A 22990-nucleotide genomic window follows, 5' to 3' on the forward strand; every position below is an offset into this window, starting at 1 on the left:
TCTGAAATCCGGGCCGAACTTTCGGGAAGTTCGGATGTTCTGGCCGAACCGAACTTTTCAAAAGTTCGATCATCCTTATTTCCCGACTTCTCTAAAGTAATCTGGGTTCCACGAGCCCCCCCACCCAAAGGGACTCCTGTCACATTATCTATCTGGTCCGGTCACGTGGAGAGCACTCGCCAACAACTGGGAATGCCTGGGAGTGGTGACATCCCCCATAGGCTCTCACGTCCCAGCCCTTGCGACAGTTCCTCCTGTCAAAAAAGCCAAGGAGGGCCCTTTTAGTGCTCCTTGCTGTTAAGACCAGTTATAGGTGGGGGAATTGACCATTTTTTGTATTTTTTGTATCCTCTTGTCCTCCTGCAGCTACTGCTATCTTACATAGGGTACGTGGATAATGTGACCGGACCAGAGCAGGCTAAAAATAAGTGAGTATATACATCTTTCTTTCACAGGTTAATCAGCATAGGTGTTAGAAGGGGGATGGGGACATTTCTAAGACTAATTAGGTTGAGGCTGGTGTAGCAGCTCCCTAGCTAGTGTAGGTTTCTAATTAAATGTAATTTCCTCTGTAATCAATGGAGCAGGGTTTGGTGTTTTTTGTCGGCTCAGTGTTGCACACGCTGCTGATCTGATTGCTTCCCCCTGCCTTCTAGAGAATTCTAGAATCACAGTGGGAGGAAGAATTGAAAGGGAGCCTGAATATTTACGGAGACCCAGACAATTCCTGGGGGGATGTGTTCAGTAGGTGGCTGGAGCCCATAAATAGGATGAGGCTTGTAGCAGAGTTTGTGGATCCTGGGTCCAGTCCTGCCAGAGGAGTCCCCTGTTTAATGTGCTCTGCCCCTCAGGGCAGTCTGCTGGAGAATCTGGCTGAAGGTAAAACGAGGTCCCAGCTTTAGTCTAAGCTGGGGGGCCTTATTTTCCTAAGTCTGGGAATCTTGTTATGGTCCAAAGAAACCCGATGGAGGTTGGGGAAAAGAGTGTCCAGCTGTCCTGTGGTATCGTGAGTCTGTGTCTCCCTCACTGAAGAATGCCCGGGGGATATCAGAAGGAGGCAACTAACGATCCTGTGGCATTGTGAGTACTGACCTATATTCTGCACCCTAATGACTGTGTGCAGTTCGAGGTTCTACAAAAGCAAGTCCTGGGCTTCTTCCCAGCTGATAGTGAACTTTGCAGAAGCTTCATACCAGTATAGTGAGAAAAGAAGATCAGTGGTATCTCCCTGCACCTTTCCAAGTTAATCCACCAATAAACATACAAACGACACCCTTGACCAATTATTCGAGTCTGGGAGAAAGATGGAGATGCTGTGTGCCTGGCTGTGTGTGCACTGAATTGTGGGTGAAGGGACAATTAGAGCCAGCTGTTCCTATGGTGAGGGGTTGCTGCACTGGAATTCTATTTTCTAAAGAGCAGTATGGGGTTTTTTTGTTTTTCAGAATCATACTTACCTAGGTGGATGCTGCATCTGTCCCCTGCCGGCTCTAAGACTGAAAACTGAGCGATTAAACACCGCTGATCGCTTGGTTCTCAAAGCTCCCTGAGCAGAGAGCTGGTGACTGTCACTGCTCTCTGCTCAACCCCCGCGTGCTCAGGAGTAGCTGGCTCAGGCTCTCAGCAGTTTACTGAGAGGCTGAACCGGGTCCCGGTCCAGGCATGTGGGCGGATCCTGACTTTATTGTCGCCATCTTGCCCCAGCCTTGACTGGCTCTGTGATGTCAGCTGACAACGGACTTCAGGAGTGCAGAACCCACTGCACTCCTGTGATCCACAGGAGAAGTACAGCTAAACAAGGTTTGGCTGTACTTCTCCTTTAGGCACTTTTCACACTTGTGCGACTTGTCCTGCGACTTGGGACTGCAAAGTCACATGCCACATCGTACCCCATGATTTCCAATGAGTACCATTCATATCTGTGCGACTTCAAGTTGCAGCGACTTCAAAGTAGTCCCTGCACTACTTTGGTCTGGCTTTGATGCGACTTAAGGTCCATATACCCCAAGATTGCAAAGGCATTGCTTCAAGTCGCGGCAAAGTCGTGTCAAAGTTTCACGCGACTTTCGGATCATACAAATGTGAAAAAGGGGCCTAAAGCTTGCTTGGCATATAGGCAGCAGAAGAAAAGAGTTGGCTTTTCCATGCATAGATTTTGACCACACATTTTTTTCATCAATTGGTAGTTATAGTTTTCTCATGGAAAGTTATTATTGTATATGATATGACAATATTCTAATATTGATGAGGACCAGAAAAAAAGTATGTTTTGTACAAAAGAAGTAATTCTAACATAAGGGTATTTTTAAGGAAGTCAAAGTTGTGTGCCTATTGGGAGATGGAAATCATCAAAATGGCATGCTGAGGTTTCAAAATAAAAAAAAAAAAAAAAAAAAAAGGAATGCTTTTATGATTATATTCTGTATAGTATAAAAAAAAACAGAATTTCTGTACATGGTTTTGTAACCATCATCATTTTTTTTTTCTTAACCACTTCTGGACTGGAAGGATTTGCCCCCTTAATGACCAGGCCATTTTTTGCGATTCGGTACTGCGTTTATTTAACAGACAATTGCGCAGTCGTGCGATGCTGTACCCCAAAAAAATCGATGCCTTTTTTCCCCACAAATAGAGCTTTCTTTTGGTGGTATTTGATCACCTGTGCAGTTTTTATTTATTGTGCTATAAACAAAAAGAGAGCGACAATTCTGAAAAAAAAAAAACAATATTTTTCACTTTTTGCTATATAACATTCCCCCCAAAAAATGAAAAATCTATTTTTTTTTCATCCTTTTAGGCCAATTTGTATTCTGCCACATATTTTTAGTAAAAAAAAAATTGCAATAAGCGTATTTTGATTGGTTTGCGCAAAAGGTATCGTGTCTACAAACTAGGGGAAAGATTTATGTCATTTTTATTTTTTTATTTTTAGTCATGGCGGCGATCTGCGATTTTCAGCAGGACTGCGACATTGCGGCGGACAGATCGGACACCTGACTGACATTTTTGACACTAACTTTGACATTTTTGCTAACAATATGCACTGTTACTGTAATATTGATACTGGCAGGGAAGGGGTTAACCCAGGGGCGATCAAAGGGTTAAGTGTGAGCCTAGGGGAGTGTTTTCTAACTGTATGGGGGAGGGACTTGTGGAACCAACACAGGGACCTGTGATCCTAAATAGGAGGTTCAGAGGCGCTCTTTGTTCATTCCAGAGAGAAGAACGGTCTGCTGTGTTTACAACAGAAGACCGTGGTTCTCTCTCCACAGGGAACGATCGCGGGTGGCAATCGCCGCCGCCGGCCGTGTGGATTGGCTTCCCCGCTGCCTAATGGGGGTTCCCCCCAGGAGAGCTCCCGCGAACCGACGTACCCATATGTCGGTTCGCGCAGCCAAGCCAGCCTGCTGCAGGATATCTGCGCCGGGCGGTCGGCAAGTGGTTAATATGTCCTTATATTATGAAAGCCCACTATTTGCTGGAAATACCCTTTGAAAATCTCAAGACAAGAGAGCATAAGATGAACCGATGACAACATCTTCCTGGAGATGAAATCATATTATTTTTAAATAATGCTTAGATTTGGAGGACAAAAGAACCAAATTGCATCATAAGAGAATTAAGAATGAAGATGAAGTTAAAATTTCATTAGGCTCAGTGAGATGACACAAAAAGAAGAGATAATTGAGAGAAATTAGATGGAATTGTTCCAGAATGAGATTCGTTCGGTCTTTTATGTGGGCACCTGGTTCTTTTCATTTTTATTCTCTGTACATAGGGTAACCACCCCTCTGCTCAGCATGGGGAGAGACCAAACAAGCACATTTCATCCAATATCTCTCCGTGTTTCTCAGACAAAAGCTACATAAAATCACACAATTTCATGTAATTGTGTACCATAGGCTCTAGGCTGCCTTCACACATTGCACAGTTTGGTACCACAGTGCATATTAAAGTTTATTACAATGAAAAACAAGCAAAGCATGTCCTTCTCTAGTGTGATTTCTGGTTGCTGGCTCCTTCCTCTACTCTCTGCCCAAGTCACTTCTGATTGCTCACGGATATAGAATTACGGGGCAACTTAGGAAACAGTGACCATAGGTCAATTCGTTTCAGTATTAATCATAGTAATAGGGGCCAATTTCCCTAAACTGCGCTCTTTGCAAGAAAATATCGAATGGGATAGAACCCTGGGAACAAAGAACACAGAGGAAAAATGGGAGTGCTTCAAGAGCATACTAAACAAAGGGATTGGCCAGTGCATTCCAAAGGGGAATCCTTTGGAATCCACATCCTGACTGTTTATTCCAACACCAGGAATCCCAGAGGATAGCCCTGCCCCCCATTCTAGCACACAGCAGGTAAATGACAGCCTCAGCTTTTCATGTTTCCCTTTGAGACTGAGTGTGGGAGGTGTGTCCATTCCCTCCACTCAGATCTCAGATTACACTTAGCCCAATGCGCTATGCTGTGCAGTGTGCAACGTAAGACCTCTGCCCCCTGACTGCTGGAGCTCAAAAATGTTGTGTAAACTCTGCACTTTGAACAGCTCCGGAGAAGAAAGAGTTGTAGATAAACAGGTGCAACTTATGTAGGAGGATTTGTTTAATCTCTGTGTATCACCTGAGGCCAGTCAATTCACTAGGTATACAGTATCTCACAAAAGTGAGTACACCCCTCACATTTTTGTAAATATTTTATTTTACCTTTTCATGTGACAACACTGAAGAAATGACATTTTGCTACAATGTAAAGTAGTGAGTGTACAGCTTGTATAACAGTGTAAATTTACTGTCTCCTCAAAATAACTCAACACACAGCCATTAATGTCTAAACCACTGGCAACAAAAGTGAGTACACCCCTAACTGAAAATGTCTAAATTGAGCCCAAAGTGACAATATTTTGTGTGGCCACCATTATTTTCCAGCACTGCCTTACCTTCTTGGGCATGGAGTTCACCAGAGCGTCACAGGTTGCCACTGGAGTCCTCTTCCACTCCTCCATGTTGACATCACAGAGCTGGTGGATGTTAGAGACCTTGCGCTCCTCCGCCTTCCATTTGAGGATGACCAACAGATGCTCAATAGGGATTAGGTCTGGAGACATGCTTGGCCAGTCCATCACCTTTACCCTCAGCTTCTTTAGCAAGGCAGTGGTCGTCTTGGAGGTGTGTTTGGGGTCGTTATCATGTTGGAATACTGGCTTGTGGCCCAGTCTCCGAAGGGAGGGGATCATGCTCTGCTTCAGTATGTCACAGTACATGTTGGTATTCATGGTTACCTCAATGAACTGTAGCTTCCCAGTGCCATAAGCACACATCCAGCACCAGACCATGACACTCCCGCCACCATGCTTGACTGTAGGCAAGACACACTTGTCTTTGTACTCCTCACCTGGTTGCCGCCACACACGCTTGACACCATCTGAACCAAATAAGTTTATCTTGGTCTCATCAGACAACAGGACATGGTTCCAATAATCCATGTCCGTAGTCTGCTTGTCCACAGCAAACTGTTTGCGGGCTTTCTTGTGCATCATCTTTAGAAGAGGCTTCCTTCTGGGACAACAGCCATGCAGACCAATTTGATGCAGTGTGCGGCGTATGGTCTGAGCACTGACAGGCTGACTCCCCACCCCTTCAACCTCTGCAGCAATGCTGGCAGCCCTCTTACATCTATTTCCCAAAGACAACCTCTGGATAAGATGCTGAGCAAATGCACTCAACTCCTTTGGTCGACCATGGCGTGGCCTGTTCTAAGTGGAACCTGTCTTGTTACACTGCTGTATGGTCTTGGCCACCATGCTGCAGCTCGGTTTCAGGGTCTTGGCAATCTTCTTATAGCCTAGGCCATCTTTATGTAGAGCAACAATTTTTTTTTTCAGATCCTCAGAGAGTTCTTTGCCATGAGGTGGCATGTTGAACTTCCAGTGACCAGTATGAGAGAGTGAGAGCGATAACACCAAATTAACACACCTGCTCCCCATTCACACCTGAGACCTTGTAAAACTAACGAGTCGCATGACACCTGGGAGGGAAAATGGCTAATTGGGCCAAATTTGGACATTTTCACTTAGGGGTGTACTCACTTTTGTTGCCAGCGGTTTAGACATTAATGACTGTGTGTTGAGTTATTTTGAGGGGACAGCAAATTTACACTGTTATACAAGCTGTACACTCACTACTTTACATTGTAGCAAAGTGTCATTTCTTCACTGTTGTCACATGAAAAGATATAATAAAATATTTACAAAAAATGTGAGGGGTGTACTCACTTTTGTGAGATACTGCATGTAAGGGTTTACAGCCACTTTAAGACATGGGTATACACTCGCCTGCCACTTTATTAGGTACACCTATGCAACTGCTTGGTAACACAAATCACCAATCACATGGCAACAACTTACTAAATACCTCAGACTGTCTACTTCCCAAAAAAGAAGGGGTCAATTGGGGGGAATTTGTACTGTCCTGGCATTTTAGGGACCTCAAGAAATGAGACCATTACCTCAGGATTGATCAATTTTCAAATGTATGTATCATAGTCTGTAGATTGTATAACTTTTACACAATTCTATTAATATACAATTACTGTTTTTTTTTTTTTTGTAGCAGACATGTAGCGAGATTACATTTTGGCATAAATTTATGAAGACATTTAGTGCCGGTTCACAGGTCGCCGCAGGTCGCCTCCCATAGGGAAGCTGCGGACCCGTTCTAATAGGAGCGACACAAGTCGCTCCGAGCTAGAAAAAGGGTCCGGAGCTTCTTTGGGGCGACCCGGAGGCGACCGCCATAGACTTCAATGTTATGAAGTCCGTGGCGGCCGCTCCGAGGTCGCGGCGCGCTGCTCGCACCGCGACCTCCGAGGTAGCGTCGCTGCAGTGTGAACCGGCGCTTAGGCTACGTTCACATTAGGTCGCTCCGACTTAGGGGGCGACCTGTGAAGTCACGTGCAGCGCGACTTCGGCGCGACTTGCAACGGACTTCACATAGTGGAAGTCAATGCAAGTCGCTCCAGGTCGCCCCGAAGTAGTACATGACCCTTTTTCTAAGTCGGAGCGACTTGTGTCGCTCCTATTAGAACCGGTCCTGTACTACACTATGGGAGCGAGGGTGCACGATTTGTCAGGCTGACCAAGTCGCCTGACAAGTCGTACCAGTGTGAATGGACACTTAATGTTGTTGGATATGTTTTATAACAGAAAGTAGAAAATATTTTTTGGGTTTTTTTTTTTTTTAAATTTAAATATTTTTTATTCATTTATATCGAAAAAAAATTAAAACTCCATTAACTTGCGTACAGTGTTGCATAACCGTGCAATTGCCAGTTAAAGTACTAAATAGAAAAAAATGTGCTGGTCATGAAGGGGATACCTTCCGGAGGGCAAGTGGTTAAGAAGGAGGTCAGCAATAGAAGCCCTGTATTTTTCTTACAGCTCTTATATACTTTAAAACCACCATGGTTCTGATCTGTGTCATCTTGCTTTATTTTGTTTACCTTTTTATTAAAATATTTTATAATACACTTTTCTTTTGAAATGGTGATTATTCCTCATTGGCTAACATGCACATTGAGATAAACAAAAAAAGGCCAAAAAAATCTGGTCAGGGATTAAAAAATGTTCCTTCAGTCCCGGTTCACACTTGTGCGATGCGGGAAGGCTGCGAATTCGCAGCCTGTTCCCGCATCGCAAACGCACCCTTGGCAGTTCACACTGCCATATGCGATACGCAGGGGGTGCCAAATAAATGTTAACGACACCCCCAGTTTGATCGCATATCGCAGTGCGATCTGACAGTTCGCACAGGATCAGATCGCACAATTGTGAACCACTGTGCGATCCGATCCTGATGCGGCTGGAAAAAAGGGTCATGTGCGTGTTTAATGCGGATACAATGCGAATTTAGCCATACAAAGTGTATGGCTGAATTCGCATCCGCACATCCGATCGCATGTAATGAAGGAGCAGTGCGCTCCGAATTACATGCGATCACCGCACTCGGACAAATGTGAACCGGCCCTTAATAACGAGAAATGCAGTATTAGAACAGCTAATTTTTAATGGACACCGCAGCGATTTTCCGTCAGCATCCAATAAAGCTGGCCATTCATGGTTAGTTTATTTTTCATTTAGCCAGTGGACTAAAATGATTAAAAAAAAAATTCCTCCATCAAAGCAAATAGGTGAAATGAGGAATCCCCCCTATCAGCATACACTTATCAGCAGCTACAGCTGATTGGCTACAGCAGTTGATCAATGGATTTCAATAAAAGTTGGTTAAGCAATTGACTGCTGTCAAATTGGGAAACCCACACACTGACTGAAATTTGGCAGAGTCAGTGTGTGGTAAGCACAAGGGGTTTGCTTTTGGGTGCACTCAGCAGGGGGAAGGAGCCAGAACCACCGACAGAGGGACCCAAAAAAGAAGAGAACCGGGGGTGCTCTGTGCAAAATCATTGCACAGAGCACGTAAGTATAATATGTTTATTATTTAAAAAAATGATACCTTTAGAATCACATTGTGCACCGGAAGATTTACCCCCTTCATGACTAGGCCATTTTTTGCGATACGTCACTGCGTTATTTTAACTGACAATTGTGCGATCATGCGACGCTGTAGACAAATAAAATTGATGTACTTTTTTTTTTTTTTTTTATGGTGGTATTTGATCACCTCTACTGTTTTTATTTTTTGCGCTATAAACAAAAAAAGAGCGACAATTCAAAAAAAAAAAAAAAAAAAATGTCCTTATTTAGGAACACAGGTCTCTGTGTTCATTCAGCATTCAGCAAGTCCATCCCCCCCACACAATTAGAAAGCTAGGAAGCACCCTCTAGGGGCACATTTAACCCTTTGATTGCCCCTGGTGTTATCCCCCTGCCAATGTCATTAGTACAGTACAGAGGCGTAACTAGAACCTTCAGGGCCCCGATGCAAGAAACCATGAAGGGCCCCCCAGACCCCTGGCCGGGGCCCTTCCCTTCAAGCCCGGGGCTCTTCCCACTAATCCTGGGGCTCTTTACTCTCGTTGCAGGGCCTTTTATTATGGTCCCGCAGCAGGATCCCTTCACAAGTTCTGCAGTGGGCCCCCTTCCTGCAATCTTGGGGCCTCCCCACAGTGGTGCAATGCCAGGGCCCGGTCGCAAGTGTGACCTTTGAGATCCTGGAAGTTCACCCACTGGTTTGCTACCGGGCCCCCTGGAGCATGGGGCCCGGTAGCAATTGCAACCCCTGCAACCCCTGTAGTTACGCCCCTGGTACAGTAACAATGCATATTTTTAGCACTGATTACTGTAGTAATGTCACTGGTCCCCCCAAAAGTGTCAGTTAGGTGTCCGTTCTGTCCCCCGAAATGTTGCAGTCCCGCTAAAACTCGCTGATCGCCGACATTACTAGTAAAAAAAAAAAAATTAAAATGACATAAATCTTTTCCCTAGTTTGTAGACGTGATAACTTTTGCGGAAATTAATCAATATACACTTGTTGTGATTTTTTTTTTTTTTTACCAAAAATATGTAGCAGAATACATATTGGACTAAAATGATGAAAACATTTTTTTTGTTGGGAATGTTTTATAGCAGAAAGTAAAAAATATTTTTTTTTTCTTTTTTTGTTTATAGTGCAAAAAATAAAAAACGCAGAGGGGATCAAATACCACCAAAAGAAAGCTCTATTTGTGGGGGGGAAAAAAAGGACATTCTTTTTATTTGGGTACAGCGTCCCACGACCGCGCAATTGTCAGTTAAAATAATGCAGTTCCGTATCGCAAAAAATGGCCTGGTATTTAAGGGGGTAAATCCTTCCGGTCCAGAAGTGGCTATTAATCATGGTATCACTGTGCTTGATTGGCCAGCAAACTCGCCTGACCTAAACCCCCATAGAGAATCTGTAGGGTATTGTCAAGAGGAAGATGAGAGACACCAGACCCAACAATGGAGATGAGCTGAAGGCCGCTATCAAAGCAACCTGGGCTTCCATAACATGCATATTATCCACTTAAGCCCCGGAAGATTTTACCCCCATTCCGACCAGGGGGTATTTTGCGATTCGGCACTGCGTGACTTTAACGGACAATCGCGCGGTCGTGCGACGCTGTACCTAAACGAATTTGGCATCCTTTTTTTCCCACAAACAGAGCTTTCTTTTGGTGGTATTTGATCACCTGTGCGATTTTTTGATCACGCACTATAAACAAAAAAAGAGCGTCAATTTTGCAAAAATAGCAATATTTTTCACATTTTTTTTATATGAAATTCCCCCAAAAAAAATGTAAAAATCAAAATTTTTTAACATTTTCGGCCAATTTGTTTTATGCTACCTATGTTTGGTAAAAAAAATCGCAAAAAGCGTATTTTGATTGGTTTGCGCAAAAGTTATCGCGTTTACTAACAAAGGGAAAGATTTTTGTCATTTTTGTTGTTTTTTTTTTAACGCGTAATGGCGGCGATCTGCGATTTTTTTTTTGCGGTACTGCGACATTGCGGCGGACAGATCGGACCCTTGACTGACATTTTTGACACTTTTGGGGTTACCAGTGACATTTCTACAGTAATCAGTGCTATATATATGCACTGTTACTGTAAAAATACACTGGTAGTGAAGGGGTTAACTTTATTTGGGAGGGAGGGGCTGTGTGTGTCCCTAGGGGCGTGCTTTCTACTGTGATTGGCTGTGGCTTGAGCTGTAAGGACACTAATCAACGGATCTACATAGTAGATCCATGTGATCACTGTCTTTACAGCGAGGAGAATGACAGGCAGCTTGTTTACACAAGCCGCCTGACATTCTCCCTCTCCCCCGCCGATCGCCGAGTGGCCGGCGGACATCGGGTCCGCTGGTCACACGCGCGGGGGGGGGTCCGTGACCACGCGGGAGCGGGAGCGCGCCTCCGGGGGCGCGCGCTCGCTCCCTAGACCCTCACAAGCAAGCAACGTAGCCCTACGTTAGTTTGCCTGTGAGGGGCTGACCGCCGACGTAGATAGTCGTGCGGCGGTCGGCAAGTGGTTATACTGTACATGGACATACTTTTCAGTAAGCCAATATTTCTGTATTAAAAATACTTTTTTTTTTTTATTGGTCTTATGTAATATTCTTATTTTCTGAGATACTGAATTTTGGGGTGTCACTAGCTGTAAGCCATCGTCATCAAAATTAAAAGAAAGAAATGATTGAAATGTATCACTCTGTGTGTAACACATCCATATCAAATATACGAGTTTTACTTGTTGAATTGAATTACTGAAATAAATTAACTTTTTGATGATATTCTAATTTTATGAGATGCAACTGTATGTATGTATGTATATATATATATATATATATATATATTCAGAGTAATAATCACAGTTAATTTAAAGTGGAATTGTGAGCTGTATCTATTTACTTTTAAAATGCTCCCACCCCCATTCTAACTCTTATTCTAACTACGTTGTAGACAGAAGATGCTCATACTTACCTATTTTCAGTGCACCCCGGTCCGGTCCTGTGATCTCTCCAGTGGCCAGCTTCATTGGAGGGAAGAGAGAACCGACAACAGGTTGAAAGCTTGGATGATTACATGACCCATAGGTGTACTAGGGGCATCCATTTTCGGTTGCCCCTCCTCTTCCCTGAAGCTGCCTATTTAGGGGAGAAGAGGGGCAGTCGATCACATAACCGATTACATCACCGAACTGGAGCAACCCGATAATAGGTAAGTATAAGCGTCTTCATTCTATAGGATAGTTAAAATAGGAGATAGGAGGGGGATGGGAGCAGATCTAGGATTAGAGAGTTATAGCTTGGAATTCCACTTTAACATACATACATAATGTCTCTATAATTTGGTTTTATCTAACAAGCACATTTTGTTGCTTCCGTGTATTAAAAAGGAGAAAAGACGGAATTAAAAGGAATCACCATAACAACCTGTAAATATACAAACTGATCGCCGGAGGCGGAATTACTTGCTGATGTAATAGTATTTTAATGAATCACACTTTATACCTATTTGAACTGGCATGTCATTGTTTATGAATCACGACTTAATAGTTACTATTGTCTGAAACATGCTGTACAATGTCAACTAAAAACCCCCACTATTAGTTGTTTTTATCATTTACATGACATTCCTGATGCTAGATACCATATATAAGCTTACTTACTATATAAGCTTAAAATATGATCACTTTAAAAAGAAATATCTAAATTAAAATTTCCAAAATTACATACTAGAATTACTAGCGCTATCGCCTGGTCATTATATTTCTATCAAGCCTAGAGCAGGGGCTCTCAACCCTTTTGGGATCATGGCTTGCTAAATTGGCCCAAAACCTTTGCCACAGAATACAACTAAAAATGATCCCCTCCTGCCAGTACAGACAGGGGAGGACTGGGCCAGGGGGCAGGGGGGCAATTGCCCCCTGGGCTGCTCTGATGCCCCATAAAAAGGCTGCACTGCTTCTGTCACAGACATGCCTAAAGGATTCCAGGTGAAGAGAAGTTAAAAGTCCCCACCACTGACCTACTGAGTGCAGGATGAAGACAAGGACAGAGCGCAGCCCCCCCCCAGCATGGATGTTGTAAATTGTAACTGAGCAGAGGCCGATTCCATGCCCCACTGGAAAATCTCCTCCCCTAGCCCTTAGCTAGCCCCAACCAAGCTGTCCAAGCTCCTCCAAACAGCCCCCTGCTGGCCAGGTCGGGAACCTGGATTCGGCCGGTGAGTAGAGTGTACCTGGAGCGGAGCTGCCTTCAGCCTGGAAGGGAGGTTAGGAGGAGGCTGGGAAGAGGGGGAGTGAAAGGGGGCTGAGTCGCTGCCCCATGGTCCTCTAGTTTTTCCTTGACTCCTGGGCCGAAAGTTGCCAGTCTGCCCCTGAGTACAGATACCCCTGCCCCTCCCCCCCCCATACACACACTACAGCTCTCAACCAGCAGCTCAATTTTCTCTCCCCAGAAAGATCTTTCCCCACAGCCCTGAATCTCCCTTTACAGCCCACCACCTCAGTAGAGACCCCCCTCCCAGCCTAACCCCACAGTTCAGAACACCAGAGTACAAACCCTCCAGTACAGACCCTTCTGCCAGCCTAACCCCTCACAACAGAAAAGAATAAGGTATATCACACAATAAAAGTATGGGGATGCAAATTATGTATTTAAATGCTGGAAAGCTCTGCATGGGGCTGGCTATCACTGTGTAGGGTGGGGATTGTGGAGTGAGGCCTAGGGGGCACTATGGGCAACTATGGGAAGTTGCTGGAGCACTATGGGAGCTGGGAGGCACTGTGGGAGGTTAAGGGATCTGCAGCTGGCTGGGGGCCATGGCTCAAAAGTTGGCCATGGCCCAGTGGTTGAGGACCACTGCTCTAGGAGAGTGTATTTGGGAGTTGCCTTATATGAGTACCTCCAGACTGTGTAGTGTCATAGAGCTAATTGATTTACTAAAGGCACATAGGCTGTTCGCTTTGCAAGGGGGGTTAAGAGATCTGCAGCTGGCCGGAGGCCATGGCTCAACAGTTGGCCATGGCCCAGTGGTTGAGGACCACTGCTCTAGGAGAGTGTATTTGGGAGTTGCCGTATATGAGTACCTCCAGACTGTGTAGTGTCATAGAGCTAATGGATTTACTAAAGGCACATAGGCTGTTCGCTTTGCAAGGGGGGTTAAGAGATCTGCAGCTGGCCGGAGGCCATGGCTCAACAGTTGGCCATGGCCCAGTGGTTGAGGACCACTGCTCTAGGAGAGTGTATTAGGGAGTTGCCTTATATGTGTACCTCTAGACTGTGTAGTGTCATTAAGGGATCTGCAGCTGGCTGGAGGCCATGGCTCAACAGTTGGCCATGGCCCAGTGGTTGAGGACCACTGCTCTAGGAGAGTGTATTTGGGAGTTGCCGTATATGAGTACCTCCAGACTGTGTAGTGTTATAGAGCTAATGGATTTACTAAAGGCACATAGGCTGTTCGCTTTGCAAGGGGGGTAGCACCTTGCAAAGGAATTTTCCCCAGAGCTTCGTGAATGTGGTAAAGTTTCATTCTGCAAAGAATAGCCAGTATCGTGCAAGGAAATTTGTTTTTTAAAAAAGCATATTTGTTTGCAAATGATTGTATGATGCAAATCAGCAGAGCTTCACCTTCTCTAAGCTCTGGGGTAAATTTCCCCCTCAAAGAGTAACTTCCCTTGCGAAGAGAGCAGCCTGTTTGCCTTTAGTAAAATCCACCCCTCTGTGTCACCCGGCCAATGTAGGAGCCCAGTGTTCCCCAGAGCATCCTGCAGAGGACGAAGAGCTATGCTGCAGACATCTCCTAGACTGTTGCCCTTAGTTAGGTTTGAACCAGTTGAACCTGATGACAGCAGGCAAAATCGAACAAAATCTAACTATGGTACACAAATGTAGGGCAAGAACGTGATCAAATAGGCGACAGGGCTAGAGAATAACATGGATTGTCAAGAAACAGGCATAGGCTGGTAATGGGTATCAGAACTAGAAGAGAGGTCAAGGGAACAAGAGCCTGGGAACAGAAACTCCTAGAGGTTCTTGCTCAGGCAATTCCCAAAGGCACTAAACATATTCAAATGGCTTTCGCAGACACGACTTCAGAGGAAGATCCCATCAACGTTTCTCATCGTGAAAAGAACTCCTAAACACACGGACTGAGTAAGTCTTAGGTATTTAAAGTCTACTGTGTGTGTGACAGTCTGATAGTCCAAAAACATTTATTAGTAGTATTGGTTCACAAATGACAACACAGAACAACCAACATGTTTTAGGGACTCAAAGATTCCTCCTTCTTTAGGGCTTAAACGTAAGTGCTTATCAGGACTCAAAGCTGGTATAAATCACTATTTGCTGTTCAGGTTATGGGTAAAATCATTCAATTAGCAAAAAAGGTCTGGTGCTGTCATTAGACTTCATTCACGTGAATCTTCAAAATCTGGGACACCCTATTTTTGTCAAGAGCAGCCTCACGAGAGCCACTGTGCCTCATCATGAGCCAACTGATCTCATAATTTGAATCCAAAGCTGCATCACTTTTTCCTGAAAAGTCTTTGGGCCGGGGGGCCGGGGGGCCGTGGAACCCCGGTCTCAGCTCCCCAGGCCCCTCTTATGTGTAAGTCATCCTGTGTCTATTAGGGGCACAGGGTGACTGAGAAAATGATGGACCGTCACTTCATGGATGCTGAGAGCGAGGCTTTGATTACTCCTCTGAATAAGGACAGTAAAGCTTCCCTTCTGGAGTGGATTGAAAGGTTTAATATTATTTGTGGGCCAGTACTATTTATCCAGATGATCCCTCAAGAAATCTATGATACATTAATTCTACTGTATCAGAATGATGGAACATTGTATGAGATTTGCCTCATGGACTATTGTAGGTAGGAGCCGGGCAGGCTGCTACTGGGGTCTTCTGCTATTCTCTAAAGGTGTTATGTGTTTCCTATTCAACACTGGGAAACTCATAGCAGATGTTAGTCTCATCAACTCGCACCACCTGTCTTCCACCCATTGTTAATCATGCTAATTAGCACACCTATTGTCTGCTAGCAAACTACTGTGGGGATGGGTTTATCCTTATAATAAAGTGTATTGTACTTTGTGAGCTTTGTAAGCTTGATGCCGGCAAGTCTGACCTGGAATGAGATCCCTGATTGTCCAGGTGTCTTGTCTTATTAACTTAATGTTTATAGTTGTAGCGGCCCCTTTGGCATGGAGTAAATAATGAGAGGAGAGCTTCTGATGGGTGCAGTACTTTTATTCTTTTGCATCAAAGGTGTGCAGGAGGGTTGAACACCACCAACGTTAATCTCATTAACACCTTGAGCACCGTAAACCATGAGCACCATAGCACCGTGAAAACTGTAAAACGACATACAATACATTTGTTTACAGTGATCACCAAAAAGGGGGTTACAAGGTTAATTACAAATGTGAAGTTACAAGGTGAATTTCAGTGGTCTGCACACATATCTAAATTGCATTAAACATCTAAGAAAACATGACTACATGTAAAATGCTTTGGATTATCTATAGCATATTTTAACTAACAGCATGGACACAATTATGTCTAAGAACATATACACTTTTATATAATGCACTTTTACTGCATACCTCACTCCGCTTGCCAAGGGGTGCAACTTTAAGCCTTAGAAATCCTCTCAAGCAATCGCCTTTCCATGAGGTGCTGCTGACATGCTCTGTATATAAAATCTGAGTCACAAAAAAGGCCTTCCCTAAGGAGGAGTTGTCTAGTGATTCTGCTGATTAAACATTCCCCAGGGAAACAAGAGGAAGGCAGAAAGGTTCCACCTGGCAGTAAGTGCTGAACAAAGATTTAAAGTGATAAGCAGACAGTTACAATAGTGTTAATTATATTTCTGTATACCGTTGTGTTTGCATATGATAATGGGATCAGCCTCATCTGAGTGTGTAGTGTATAAAACGCCTGTATTCTTGCTCAATGAAAAGTTCCAGTTTTGCAGCTAAACGAGTCCTGTCTAGTTCTTGGTTGCAAAAGGCAGCTATAATATCTGATATCTATGTTCAGACTGGAAGAAGCGGCATACTGACGGAAGCACTAAAGCGGAGTGTAGGACGGATCAGTCACAGCAGGTTTCCAAGGACTCAGCTCAGATGAGAAACTGCAAACAGATCTTTCAGAGACTCAACTGCAAACAACAGATGTCAGTTTCAAAGGCAGTAATCTGTGAAATGAGATACAAGTGATATTTCCTTGTTTAATCTGTCCCTCACATCCCCTTAAGTCTTGTAAGATATTTTTAATTTTCATTCAACTGCTCTGAGAGTTACCTCAACTGAGTCTTGGTTGCTGTTTTCCAGGACTTAGCTGATTTGACACTCTTAGGCCCCTTTCACACGATCGGACTGATCAGGTTCGCCTGTCTGTTCTTAAGGCAGACCTGATTGGACCACCCATTGTCCTCTATGGGGAGGCGGATGTCAGCAGACATGTGTCTGCTGACACCCGCCTGGCATCCGAACCGACAAGATCCGCTGAAAATAGGCGGATGGCAATACGTTGGCCATCCGTCCAGCGGGTCCGATCAGATGGGATCGGATAAAAACAGACAAGCTGTCCGTTTTCATTCGATCTCCCTATAGAGGAGAGCAGGACTCTGACAAGTCCGTCCCTCTGTCATCCACCTGCTTAGCGGGGATCAACGAAGTGAATCCGCCCAGTGTGAAAGGGGCCTTATATGGCCACTTTCTCTGATTAAGTAAGGCTCCATTCACATACTGGCATCTCAGATCGTGAGCAGAATTGACACAATTCTGTCTGCGATCCCAAATCATTGCAAATCGTGACACGCCCATGCAATTCCCGTGACTTGCAATGGCACCCCAAACGCGGCACAATTTTGCCAAGATCGTCACCCACAAGAATCGCAGGACGCCTGTCGCCCAAAAGAAGTTCTTGTACTTTTTTTGGGCGATTGGCGTCCCGGGATTCTGTTTGCGCGATTTTACTGCGATTCATCGGGCGAAAATTGAGCCAAAATCGTGCCGCATTTTGGTTGCAATAGCAATTCACAAGAATCACACGGGCACCCCGCGATTTGCAATGGTTCGGGATCGTGGGCAGAATCATGGCGATTCTGGCTGAGATTCAAGATGCCAGTATGTGAATGGAGCCTAAGGCCCTGTTCACACCTGAGTGTTTTTTAGCTCGTAAAACGCTCATCTCTGAAGTTCCAAAATACCCAACAAGCAAAATCTCATTCATTTCAATGGCCCCTGTTCACATATGAGCGTTTTGTTGCCAAAAGCAAAACGCCTGAAACTCAAAAAAGTACATGAGCTTCTTTGCTGGTAGATTACAAGCATTTTTGTTAGATGTCAATGCCTTCCTCCAAACACCTGCAAAAAAAAGCCTGAAGAAAAGCCTGAAAAATGCCCAAAAAAAGATATGCTCAGGTGCGAATGGAGCCTAAAACTGAGAAGGCTGAACAGTTTGCATTGTGTCGGTGTCTTATTTAAAGGTTTAGGGTCCTTTCACACGAGCGATCCGATCAGATCCGCCTGTTAGTTTTTTAGGTGGATCTGATCAGATCCCCCATGCATCCCTATGGGGCAGCGGATGTCAGCGGAGACATGCCCGCTGACTCCCGCTGCCATCCGCATCTGATCCTGTCCGTGAAATCCAGACGGATGGAAACCCTATTTTCCATCCGTCCAGGGGATCGGATGGGATGGGATCGGATAAGAACGGACAAGCGGTCCGCTCTCATCCGATTCCCCATAGAGATGCATGGGGCTCTGACACCTCCCTCTCCGCACACAGAGCGGAGAGGGAGCTATCACCTGCCTGCTCAGCATGGGATCTGTGTATCGATCCCCCGCTGAGCAGCACGGATTCGCCTACGGTGGCGGACCGTGTGAAAGAAGCCATACAGATCTGGACTGAGAGTGTCAAGTTCACGGGGTCAAGGCTGCACGGAAGAACATACCATAATAACCCATAATAACCACTTAAGCCCCGGAAGATTTTACCACCTTCCTGACCAGGGCCTATTTTGCGATTCGGCACTGCGTGACTTTAACGGACAATTGCGCGGTCGTGCGACGCTGTACCCGAACGAATTTGACGTCCTTTTTTCCCACAAACAGAGCTTTCTTTTGGTGGTATTTGATCACCTGTGCGATTTTTTTGATCATGCGCTATAAACAAAAAAAGAGCGTCAATTTTGCAAAAATAACAATATTTTTCACATTTTTTTTATATGAAATTCCCCCCAAAAAAATGTAAAAATCAAAATTTTTTAACATTTTCGGCCAATTTGTTTTATGCTACATATGTTTGGTAAAAAAAATCGCAAAAAGCGTATTTTGATTGGTTTGCGCAAAAGTTATCGCGTTTACTAACAAAGGGAAAGATTTTTGTCATTTTTGTTGTTTTTTTTAACGCGTAATGGCGGCGATCTGCGATTTTTTTTTTTTTTGCGGTACCTCGACATTGCGGCGGACAGATCGGACCCTTGACTGACATTTTTTTACACTTTTGGGGTTACCAGTGAGATTTCTACAGTAATCAGTGCTATACATATGCACTGTTACTGTAAAATTACATTGGCAGTGAAGGGGTTAACTTTTTTGAGAGGGAGGGGCTATGTGTGTCCCTAGGGGCGTGATTCTAACTGTGATTGGCTGGGGTTTGAGGTGTATGAACAGTGATCAACGGTCCTACATAGTAGAACCGTATGATCACCATTCATACACAGGGGAGAATTACAGGCGGCTTTGTTTACATTAGCCGCCTGCCTTTCTCCCTCTCCACCGACGATCGCCGAGTGACCGGCGGACATCGGGTCCGCCGGTCACACGCGCGGGGGGGGCCCGTGACCACTCAGGAGCGGGTGCGCGCCTCCGGGGGCGCACGCTCGCTCCCTAAACCCTCACAGGCTAGCGACGTAGTACTACATCGCTCTGCCTGTGAGGGGCTGACCGCCGCAGTAAATAGTCGTGCGGCGGTCGGCAAGTGGTTAAGCAGCCCTTGCGGGATTAGCGCTACATATTCTTGCATGATCTCCTTTTTTACCTGGATGGGATCGGGCGTAGGGAGAGCCAGACTAATACCCCATAAGGGGGCAAAATGAACAAGCACCAGAACTGGAGGAATGCAACAGGCGGATCCACAAAAAAATATATTCTTATATTTCAGCAGAGACTGGCTACAGGAGCCAGCATCTGAATGGTTCCTGGACATTAGGAGGTGTAGGTTTGGAGCAGTACCATGGATTTTGATATGTTCTTACTACGCAGTGCAGTGGCGGCCCGTGCAGTGGCGGCCCGTCCATTGGGGGTGCAGGGACGCCGCCCCCCCCATCCATGCGTCCGGCCCCCTAATCTACATTCAGGGGGCTGGATGCATGGATTCCAATAGGCGATTTTTTTTTTTTTTTTTTTAAGTATGTGATTAGAGCCAGAGGCTCTAATAGGCTTCAAAAAAGGTTGGGCTCGGGGCGCAGAATACTGCAACCTGAGCCCACCCAGTTGTATGGCAATAGTGGATAAATATTCGCTATTGTCACACTGACTCTCCACCCAGCCAATCAGGAAGAGGGTTGTGAGACCCCTTTATCCGATTAGCCAAAAGGAGAAGCGATCTTACTGGCCAGTGGCAAGAAAGAGGGAGGAGACACACGGCTGGAGGAGAAGGACAGCGGCTCAGCCATTCAGCACTCCCCGGCTCGGACAGGAGGAAGGAGGAGGTAAGGAGGCAGGCTGTTCAGGGTGGGGGGGAATGTGTCGCCTGCCAATTGACCGACCGACCGACTGACGGGACGGGGGGGTTGCGCATTGGTTTTCCGCCCCCCCCCCCCCAATTGCTGAGCACCAGCCGCCACTGACGCAGTGGACAGAGACAGATTCTGTCAACCTCAACCTTCTGTCAATCTCACACCTAAGGCAAATAATATTTTTGCATATTTTACAATGTACCATGGAGGGGGGGGGGGGGTTTGGGACTTTATATGAGACTCATGCAATAAAGCAAAAGGACAAACATAAAAGTGGGACTTTAATGTTTGTCCTTTTGCTTTATTTTACAACATAGATATTACATTTAGGTAGAATATTATTTTTTTCACATAGGGTCAACATTAAAAAAATCGAATCATGGAGCCAATGAAAATCTTGGGGATAGCTGAAAACCACACAGCCCCCAAAGTCAAAACCTTCAATGATCCTTTTCTGCTTTCAGTCTAATTACATTTAATAATATGGAATACAGTTTCTTCTTTTCATTAAGCCTATTGAGCCTACTGGAGGCTTATACTTCAGATAACACAGATGAAGGAAATTAATACCATATTCTGTGCAGAATGTGAAATGAGAGTACAGAGCAAACTACGATAGTGGTGAAGACCACAATTACTGTTCAACAGGGTTCAGGCTTTGTTTGATTAACAAGTTCAGCAAATGAGGCTGTAAGAACATTTCATGAACCTAAACTTTGGCCCAATAATAATGTTACAAAGGAATTCCAGTATCTGCTGGACGCCATTCAATTTGAATAAAGGTATACTCAATATTAAAAGGCTCTCAGCTAAAAAGGATGGATTAATATTCACAAAAGAACATCGATACAACAGCACAATGGGTGATCGGGTTGGTTGATGTGTCTTGCAGAGCTGTGTGGAGTTTTTTTTAATAGGGCACCCATAGCCAATCCAGAAAGGGGAACTAAAATCTAAAAAAAGAGAGGTATTACCCCATAGGGGGCAATAAAATATGGGTTTTTAAATGGTGACTCCCAAATAATTACACATTACCAATTCTGGACCAGAAGGATTTGCCCTCTTAATCACCAGGCCATATTTTGCGATTCGGCACTGTGTTACTTCAACGGACAATTGCGCGGTCGTGCAACGCTGTACCTAAATAAAATTGATGTCCTTTTTTTCCCACAAATAGAGCTTTTTTTTGGTGGTATTTGATCACCTATGTGATTTTTATTTTTTGCGCTATAACCACTTTACGACCAGCCGCCGCATATGTACTGCGACAGGCTGGCTCGTACAGGCAAAGCACCGTACATGTATGGTGCTCGCCTGGGAGGAGCTAGGGGGCAACCGCGCGCCCAGTGCGGGTGTCAGGCGGCTCCGATGGCCACCGGCCACCCGTGACCTCCTGCCACAGACAGAGAAGGATGGACAGCTGATGTAAACACAGCTGACGGGTTCTTCTACTTGCAATGATCATAGAACCCATGTGATCCTTCTATATAGGATCACAGGTCTCTATGGTCATTTCAGAAGCCACGCCCCCCCCACAGTTAGAATCACTCCCCTAGGCTCACATTTAACCCCTTGATCACCCATAATGTTCACCCCTTCCCTGCCAGTGTCATTATTACAGTAACAGTGCATATTTGTAGCACTTATTACTGTAGTAATGTCACTGGTCCCCCCAAAAGTGTAAAAAATGTCAGTCAGGGGTCCGATCTGTCCGCTGCAATGTCGAAGTCCCACAAAAAATCGCAGATCGTCGCCATTACTAGCAAAAAAAAAAAAAGAACAATAAATATGACATAAATCTTTCCTGTAGCTAGTAGACACGACAACTTTTGCGCAAACCAATCAAAATACGCTTATTGCGTTTTATTTTACCAAATATATGTGGCAGAAAACAAATTGGCCTAAAATGTTAAAAAATGTTGATTTTCTATTTTTTTTTGGGAATGTCATATAGCAGAATGTAAAAAATATTGCTTTTTTTTTTCAAAATTGTTGCTCTTTATCGCACAGGTGATCAAATACCACCAAAAGAAAGCTCTATTTGTGGGAAAAAAGGACATCAATTTTATTTGGGCATAGGGTCACACGACCGCGCAATTGTCCGTTAAAGTAACGCAGTGCGGAATCGCAAAATAGGGCCTGGTTAGGAAGGGGGTAAATCTTAAAGTGGTTAATACATATATAAAAAAAAGTCATATCAATATTTATTACAAAAATCTGTTCAAAAAAATACATATAAATCATAGCTGGGGCAGAGAAAAAGTCCTCAAAAAAAGACATATATGTAGACGGAAAACAGTATTATCCTGATACACATAGGTATCACCACTAGATAGTTGCTAACATGTTTCACTGTATATTAGAACCACTTCTTCAAAGCAATTTTTTGTTCCTATCAAGCTTAACAGATGTCCATTAGCTGCTATAACAACTGTAGATGGAATATATTCCAGCTAAGGGGAGACAACAGGTGAGTGCATCAAGGCTGCAAGGCCGTGTATCTTGTCAGGGGTCCGGAGTGAAATTAGATACTTTAAAGCGGAGTTTCGGCCTCAAAAACAACTTTGGTCCATCCGCTTGCTGAAAATCATCTAAAAAAGAATTGGATTTTTTTTCCATTTACTTACCTTGTTTTTGAAGAAAATATACTCACCTTTCTTCCACTTCCTCCCTCTGTGGCTGCGGCCCACACGGTCACTTCCTGCTTGCATTGACTCCTGGGAGCTGAACGTCATCGCTCCCAGGAATCAATGCGCC

The sequence above is a fragment of the Pelophylax lessonae genome (genome assembly GCF_965119305.1).
Source record: "Pelophylax lessonae genome assembly, chromosome: 3".
NCBI classification, from domain to species: Eukaryota; Metazoa; Chordata; class Amphibia; order Anura; family Ranidae; genus Pelophylax; species Pelophylax lessonae.